We start from the raw sequence: 9,702 nt of genomic DNA, 5'->3' as shown, positions 1-9,702 counted from the left end.
GAACCGGACCCGGATGAGCTTGACATGGTGTTTGATAGTAGTCCTAGCTATGCGGAGCTCTTGCAACAAGTGAGGAAAGATTTGAATTGAATGGAACCTAGTGATATCGTTGAGTTGGAGGGAAGGCATAATGTAGGTTTTGGAATGCACATCTGTTGAAAGACAATGTGTGTTAACTCGGAGCAACGTTGGGTTGCATACAAGGAAACGGTGGCCCAATCACTTGACAAGGCTCTTGAGTTATTTGCAACGAAGAAGGTTGATTCAAGTTTGCATTTGGACTTGAATCGGAAACCCTCCCCTTTGGTTGCTAGTAGACCCCACCCTTGAAGCGAGATGAAATTGTTGAATCTCTTTTGACCCAAGAAGTGAGGCCAACATTGAGCCCGTTTACAAACAACCAAGATGAAGCTTTGCAAGAGGACAATGATGAGTATGCGGACGATGACAATGAAGTTAATCTCCATGACAAAAATGTGGGTGATCTCGACAAATATCATTTGCAAGAGACAATGGACCATTCCGTCCCTTTTTCCCATGCATATGCATCGGATTCGGATGACGAAGGTCCCGATGAACAAGTTGATGAGGAGGGGTTCACGGTGAAGGAGGCCGAAGCTTTCGAGAAGGTATTCGGTCGGGATCACAAGACACCATTGTTCAAGGATGTTAGTCTCACGGATGAAGCCGTTGTGGATGGTGGCAAATCTATATCTCTTGGGGTTAGGCCAAGGTCTCACCGTGATTTGGGAGATGACAAGAACCGGATTGCTAAAGGGTCTAAGTTCGAAACCTTCTTGGAATTGAAGATGTGGCTCGACAACTACTCGGTTACGCATTATCGTCCACACAAGGTGGTGCACTCGGACGTCAATGTGCGCTACACGGTTGCATGTGCATGTGAAGATGAAATATGTCCGTGAATTGTGCGTGCAAGACCATGGAAAGGAGGTCCCACTTGGCACGTAGTGAGTTGTGTGCCAACTCACATGTGCCGAGGCAAAAGGATGGATGGCAAGATTGTGTCCCAAGACCACAGACAACTCACGTCCGAGTTCATCGCTTACAGGTGTTGGGGAACGTAGTAATTTCATAAAATTTCCTACGCACGCGCAAGATCATGGTGATGCATAGCAACGAGAGGGGAGAGTGTGATCTATGTACCCTTGTAGATCGACAACGGAAGCGTTAGCACAACGTGGTTGATGTAGTCGTACGTCTTCACGGCCCGACCGATCAAGCACCGAAACTACGGCACCTCCGAGTTCTAGCACACGCTTAGCTCGATGACGATCCCCGGACTCCGATCCAGCAAAGTGTCGGGGAAGAGTTCCGTCAGCATGACGGCGTGGTGACGATCTTGATGTACTACTGTCGCAGGGCTTCGCCTAAGCACCGCTACAATATTATCGAGGACTATGGTGGAAGGGGGCACCGTACACGGCTAAGAATATGATCACGTGGATCAACTTGTGTGTCTAGGGGTGCCCTCTGCCTTCGTATATAAAGGATCAAAGGGGGGGTGCGGCCGGCCAGGAGAGGGCGCGCCAGGAGGAGTCCTACTCCCTCCGGGAGTAGGATTCCCCCCTTTCCTAGTTGGAATAGGATTCGGGAGGGGGGAAAGAGGAGAGAAAGAAGGAAGGGGGGCGCCGGCCCCCTCTCCTTGTCCTATTCGGACTAGGGGGGAGGGGCGCGCGGCCCAGCCCTAGCCACCTCTCCTCTCTTCCACTAAAGCCCACTAAGGCCCATATACCTCCCGGGGGGTTCCGGTAACCTCCCGGTACTCCGGTAAAATCCCGATTTCACCCGGAACACTTCCGATATCCAAATATAGGCTTCCAATATATCAATCTATATGTCTCGACCATTTCGAGACTCCTCGTCATGTCCGTGATCACATACGGGACTCCGAACAAACTTAGGTACATCAAAATGCATAAACTCATAATATAACTGTCATCGAAACCTTAAGCGTGCGGACCCTACGGGTTCGAGAACAATGTAGACATGACCGAGACACGTCTCCGGTCAATAACCAATAGCGGAACCTGGATGCTCATATTGGCTCCCACATATTCTACGGAGATCTTTATCGGTCAGACCGCATAACAACATACGTTGTTCCCTTTGTCATCGGTATGTTACTTACCCGAGATTCGATCGTCGGTATCTCAATACCTAGTTCAATCTCGTTACCGGCAAGTCTCTTTACTCGTTCCGTAATACATCATCTCACAACTAATTCATTAGTTGCAATGCTTGCAAGGCTTATGTGATGTGCATTACCGAGAGGGCCCAGAGATACCTCTCCGACAATCGGAGTGACAAATCCTAATCTCGAAATACGCCAACCCAACATGTAGCTTTAGAGACACCTGTAGAGCACCTTTATAATCACCCAGTTACGTTGTGACGTTTGGTAGCACACAAAGCGTTCCTCCGGCAAACGGGAGTTGCATAATCTCATAGTCATAGGAACATGTATAAGTCATGAAGAAAGCAATAGCAACATACTAAACGATCGGGTGCTAAGCTAATGGTATGGGTCATGTCAATCAGATCATTCATCCAATGATGTGATCCCGTTAATCAAATAACAACTCTTTGTCCATGGTTAGGAAACATAACCATCTTTGATTAACGAGCTAGTCAAGTAGAGGCATACTAGTGACACTCTGTTTGTCTATGTATTCACACATGTATTATGTTTCCGTTTAATACAATTCTAGCATGAATAATAAACATTTATCATGATATAAGGAAATAAATAATAACTTTATTATTGCCTCTAGGGCATATTTCCTTCAGTCTCCCACTTGCACTAGAGTCAATAATCTAGATTACATAGTAATGATTCTAACACCCATGGAGCCTTGGTGCTGATCATGTTTTGCTCGTGGAAGAGGCTTAGTCAACGGGTCTGCTACATTCAGATCCGTATGTATCTTGCAAATCTCTATGTCTCCCACTTGGACTTGATCCCGGATGGAATTGAAGCGTCTCTTGATGTGCTTGGTTCTCTTGTGAAATCTGGATTCCTTTGCCAAGGCAATTGCATCAGTATTGTCACAAAAGATTTTCATTGGACCCGATGCACTAGGTATGACACCTAGATCGGATATGAACTCCTTCATCCAGACTCCTTCATTTGCTGCTTCCGAAGCAGCTATGTACTCCGCGTCACATGTAGATCCCGCCACGACGCTTTGTTTAGAACTGCACCAACTGATAGCTCCACCGTTTAATGTAAACACGTATCCGGTTTGCGATTTAGAATCGTATGGATCAGTGTCAAAGCTTGCATCAACGTAACCGTTTACAATGAGCTCTTTGTCACCTCCATATACGAGAAACATATCCTTAGTACTTTTTAGGTACTTCAGGATGTTCTTGACCGCTGTCCAGTGATCCACTCCTAGATTACTTTGTTACCTCCCTGCTAGACTTATAGCAAGGCACACATCAGGTCTGGTACACAGCATTGCATACATGATAGAGCCTATGGCTGAAGCATAGGGAACATCTTTCATTTTCTCTCTATCTTCTGCAGTGGTCGGACATTGAGTCTTACTCAATTTCACACCTTGTAACACAGGCAAGAACCCTTTCTTTGCTTGATCCATTTTGAACTTCTTCAAAACTTTGTCAAGGTATGTGCTTTGTGAAAGTCCAATTAAGCGTCTTGATCTATCTCTATAGATCTTAATGCCCAATATGTAAGCAGCTTCACCGAGGTCTTTCATTGAAAAACTCTTATTCAAGTATCCCTTTATGATATTCAGAAATTCTATATCATTTCCAATTAGTAATATGTCATCCACATATAATATCAGAAATGCTACAGAGCTCCCACTCACTTTCTTGTAAATACAGACTTCTCCAAAAGTCTGTATAAAACCAAATACTTTGATCACACTATCAAAACGTTTATTCCAACTCCGAGAGGCTTGCACCAGTCCATAAATGGATCGCTGGAGCTTGCACACTTTGTTAGCTCCCTTTGGATCGACAAAACCTTCTGGTTGCATCATATACAACTCTTCTTCTAGAAATCCATTCAGGAATGCAGTTTTGACATCCATCTGCCAAATTTCATAATCATAAAATGCGGCAATTGCTAACATGATTCAGACAGACTTAAGCATCGCTACGGGTGAGAAGGTCTCATCGTAGTCAATCCCTTGAACTTGTCGAAAATCTTTTACGACAAGTCAAGCTTTGTAGACAGTAATATTACCGTCAGCGTCAGTCTTCTTCTTGAAGATCCATTTATTCTCAATTGCTTGCCGATCATTGGGCAAGTCAACCAAAGTCCATACTTTGTTCTCATACATGGATCCTATCTCAGATTTCATGGCTTCAAGCCATTTTGCGGAATCTGGGCTCGCCATCGCTTCTTCATAGTTCGTAGGTTCCTCATGATCTAGTAGCATGACTTCCAGAACAGGATTACCGTACCACTCTGGCGCGGATCTCACTCTGGTTGATCTACGAGGTTCAGTAGTATCTTGTTCTAAAGTTTCATGATCATTATCATTAGCTTCCTCACTAATTGGTGTAGGTGTCACAGAAACAGGTTTCTGTGATGTACTACTTTCCAATAAGGGAGTAGGTACAGTTACCTCATCAAGTTCTACTTTCCTCCCACTCACTTCTTTCGAGAGAAACTCCTTCTCCAGAAAGTTTCCGAATTTAGCAACAAAAGTCTTGCCTTCGGATCTGTGATAGAAGGTGTATCCAATAGTTTCCTTTGGATATCCTATGAAGACACATTTCTCCGATTTGGGTTCGAGCTTATCAGGTTGAAGCTTTTTCACATAAGCATCACAGCCCCAAACTTTCAGAAACGACAACTTTGGTTTCTTGCCAAACCATAGTTCATAAGGCATCGTCTCAACGGATTTTGATGGTGCCCTATTTAACGTGAATGCGGCCGTCTCTAGAGCGTATCCCCAAAACGATAGAGGTAAATCAGTAAGAGACATCATAGATCGCACCATATCTAGTAAAGTACGATTACGACGTTCGGACACACCATTACGCTGTGGTGTTCCGGGTGGCGTGAGTTGCGAAACTATTCCACATTGTTCCAAATGTACACCAAACTCGTAACTCAAATATTCTCCCCCACGATCAGATCGTAGGAATTTTATTTTCTTGTTACGATGATTTTCAACTTCACTCTGAAATTCTTTGAACTTTTCAAACATTTCAGACTTGTGTTTCATTAAGTAGATATACCCATATCTGCTTAAGTCATCTGTGAAGGTGAGAAAATAACGATATCCGCCACGAGCCACAACATTCATCGGACCACATACATCTGTATGTCTGATTTCTAACAAATCTGTTGCTCTCTCCATAGTACCAGAGAACGGTGTTTTTGTCATCTTACCCATAAGGCACGGTTCGCAAGTACCAAGTGATTCATAATCAAGTGGTTCCAAAAGCCCATCAGTATGGAGTTTCTTCATGCGCTTTATACCGATATGACCCAAACGGCAGTGCCACAAATAAGTTGCACTATCATTATCAACTCTGCATCTTTTGGTTTCAACACTATGAATATGTGTGTCACTACTATCGAGATTTAATAAGAATAGACCACTCCTTAAGGGTGCATGACCATAAAAGATATTACTCATGTAAATAGAACAACCATTATTCTCTGATTTAAATGAATAACCGTCTCGCATTAAACAAGATCCAGATATAATGTTCATGCTTAACGCTGGCACCAAATAACAATTATTTAGGTCTAATATTAATCCCGAAGGTAGATGTAGAGGTAGCGTGCCGACTGCGATCACATCGACTTTGGAACCATTTCCCACGCGCATCGTCACCTCGTCCTTAGCCAATCTTCGCTTAATCCGTAGTCCCTATTTCGAGTTGCAAATATTAGCAACAGAACCAGTATCAAATACCTAGGTGCTACTGCGAGCATTAGTAAGGTACACATCAATAACATGTATATCACATATACCTTTGTTCACCTTGCCATCCTTCTTATCCGCCAAATACTTGAGGCAGTTCCGCTTCCAGTGACCAGTCTGCTTGCAGTAGAAGCACTCAGTTTCAGGCTTAGGTCCAGTTTTGGGTTTCTTCTCTTGAGTAGCAACTTGCTTGCTATTCTTTTTGGAGTTCCCCTTCTTCTTTCCTTTGCCCTTTTTCTTGAAACTAGTGGTCTTGTTGACCATCAACACTTGATGCTCCTTCTTGATTTCTACCTCCGCAGCTTTCAACATTGCGAAGAGATCGGGAATAGTCTTATTCATCCCTTGCATATTATAGTTCATCACGAAGCTCTTGTAGCTTGGTGGCAGTGATTGTAGAATTTTGTCAATGACGCAATCATCTGGAAGATTAACTCCCAATTGAATCAAGTGATTATTATACCCAGACATTTTGAGTATATACTCACTGACAGAACTGTTCTCCTCCATCTTGCAGCTATAGAACTTATTGGAGACTTCATATCTCTTAATCCGGGCATTTGCTTGAAATATTAACTTCAACTCCTGGAACATCTCATATGCTCCATGACGTTCAAAACATCGTTGAAGTCCCGATTCTAAGCCGTAAAGCATGGCACACTGAACTATCGAGTAGTCATCAGCTTTACTCTGCCAGACGTTCATAACATCTGGTGTTGCTCCAGCAGCAGGCCTGGCACCCAGCGGTGCTTCCAGGACGTAATTCTTCTGTGCAGCAATGAGGATAATCCTCAAGTTACGGACCCAGTCCGTGTAATTGCTACCATCATCTTTCAACTTTGCTTTCTCAAGGAATGCATTAAAATTCAATGGAACAACAGCACGGGCCATCTATCTACAATCAAACATAGATAAGCAAGATACTATCAGGTACTAAGTTCATGATAAATTTAGGTTCAATTTAATCATATTACTTAAAGAACTCCCACTTAGATAGACATCCCTCTAATCCTCTAAGTGATTACGTGATCCAAATCAACTAAACCATGTCCGATCATCACGTGAGATGGAGTAGTTTCATTGGTGAACATCACTATGTTGATTATATCTACTATATGATTCACGCTCGACCTTTCGGTCTCCATGTTCCGAGGCCATATCTGTATATGCTTGGCTCGTCAAGTATAACCTGAGTATTCCGTGTGTGCAACTGTTTTGCACCCGTTGTATTTGAACGTAGAGCCTATCACACCCGATCATCACGTGGTGTCTCAGCACGAAGAACTTTCGCAACGGTGCATACTCAGGGAGAACACTTCTTGATAATTAGTGAGAGATCATTTTACAATGCTACCGTCAATCAAAGCAAGATAAGATGCATAAAAGATAAACATCATATGCAATCAATATAAGTGATATGATATGGCCATCATCATCTTGTGCTTGTGATCTCCATCTTCGAAGCAGCGTCGTGATCACCATCGTCACCGGTGCGACACCTTGATCTCCATCGTAGCATCGTTGTCGGCTCGCCAATCTTATGCTTCCACGACTATCGCTACCGCTTAGTGATAAAGTAAAGCATTACAGCGCGATTGCATTGCATACAATAAAGCGACAACCATATGGCTCCTGCCAGTTGCCGATAACTCGGTTACAAAACATGATCATCTCATACAATAAAATTTAGCATCATGTCTTGACCATATCACATCACAACATGCCCTGCAAAAATAAGTTAGACGTCCTCTACTTTGTTGTTGCAAGTTTTACGTGGCTGCTACGGGCTTAAGCAAGAACCAATCTTACCTATGCATCAAAACCACAACGATAGTTTGTCAAGTTGGTGTTGTTTTAACCTTTGCAAGGACCAGGCGTAGCCACACTCGGTTCAACTAAAGTTGGAGAAACTGTCACCCGCTATCCACCTTTGTGCAAAGCACGTCGGGAGAACCGGTCTCGCGTAAGCGTACGCGTAATGTCGGTCCAACAATACCGCCGAACCAAAGTATGACATGCTGGTAAGCAGTATGACTTATATCGCCCACAACTCACTTGTGTTCTACTTGTGCATATAACATCAACATATAAAACCTAGTCTCGGATGCCACTGTTGGGGAACGTAGTAATTTCAAAAAAATTCCTACGCACACGCAAGATCATGGTGATGCATAGCAACGAGAGGGGAGAGTGTGATCTACGTACCCTTGTAGATCGACAATGGAAGCGTTAGCACAACGTGGTTGATGTAGTCGTACGTCTTCACGGCCCGACCGATCAAGCACCGAAACTACGACACCTCCGAGTTCTAGCACACGTTCAGCTCGATGACGATCCCCGGACTCCGATCCAGCAAAGTGTCGGGGAAGAGTTCCGTCAGCACGACGGCGTGGTGACGATCTTGATGTACTACCGTCACAGGGCTTCGCCTAAGCACCGCTACAATATTATCGAGGACTATGGTGGAAGGGGGCACCGTACACGGCTAAGAATATGATCACGTGGATCAACTTGTGTGTCTAGGGGTGCCCTCTGCCTCCGTATATAAAGGATCAAAGGGGGGGTGCGGCCGGCCAGGAGAGGGCACGCCAGGAGGAGTCCTACTCCCTCCGGGAGTAGGATTCCCCCCCTTTCCTAGTTGGAATAGGATTCGGGAGGGGGGAAAGAGGAGAGAGAGAAGGAAGGGGGCGCCGGCCCCCTCTCCTTGTCCTATTCGGACTAGGGGGGAGGGGTGCGCGGCCCAGTCCTGGCCACCTCTCCTCTCTTCCACTAAAGCCCACTAAGGCCCATATACCTCCCGGGGGTTCCGGTAACCTCCCGGTACTCCGGTAAAATCCCGATTTCACCCGGAACACTTTCGATATCCAAATATAGGCTTCCAATATATCAATCTTTATGTCTCGACCATTTCGAGACTCCTCGTCATGTTCGTGATCACATCCGGGACTCCGAACAAACTTCGGTACATCAAAATGCATAAACTCATAATATAACTGTCATCGAAACCTTAAGCGTGCGGACCCTACGGGTTCGAGAACAATGTAGACATGACCGAGACACGTCTCCGGTCAATAACCAATAGCGGAACCTGGATGCTCATATTGGCTCCCACATATTCTATGAAGATCTTTATCGGTCAGACCGCATAACAACATACGGTGTTCCCTTTGTCATCGGTATGTTACTTACCCGAGATTCGATCGTCGGTATCTCAATACCTAGTTCAATCTCGTTACCGGCAAGTCTCTTTACTTGTTCTGTAATACATTATCTCACAACTAAGTCATTAGTTGCAATGCTTGCAAGGCTTATGTGATGTGTATTACCGAGAGGGCCCAGAGATACCTCTCCGACAATCGAAGTGACAAATCCTAATCTCGAAATACGCCAACCCAACATGTACCTTTGGAGACACCTATAGAGCACCTTTATAATCACCCAGTTACGTTGTGACGTTTGGTAGCACACAAAGCGTTCCTCCGGCAAACGGGAGTTGCATAATCTCATAGTCATAGGAACATGTATAAGTCATGAAGAAAGCAATAGCAACAAACTAAACGATCGGGTGCTAAGCTAATGGTATGGGTCATGTCAATCAGATCATTCATCCAATGATGTGATCCCGTTAATCAAATAACAACTTTTTGTCCATGGTTAGGAAACATAACCATCTTTGATTAACGAGCTAGGCAAGTAGAGGCATACTAGTAACACTCTGTTTGTCTATGTATTCACACATGTATTATGTTTCTGTTTAATACAATTC

This window comes from Triticum aestivum, chromosome 6A (genome assembly GCF_018294505.1).
Source record: "Triticum aestivum cultivar Chinese Spring chromosome 6A, IWGSC CS RefSeq v2.1, whole genome shotgun sequence".
Lineage (NCBI taxonomy): Eukaryota > Viridiplantae > Streptophyta > Magnoliopsida > Poales > Poaceae > Triticum > Triticum aestivum.
This window is presented reverse-complemented; position numbering follows the sequence as displayed.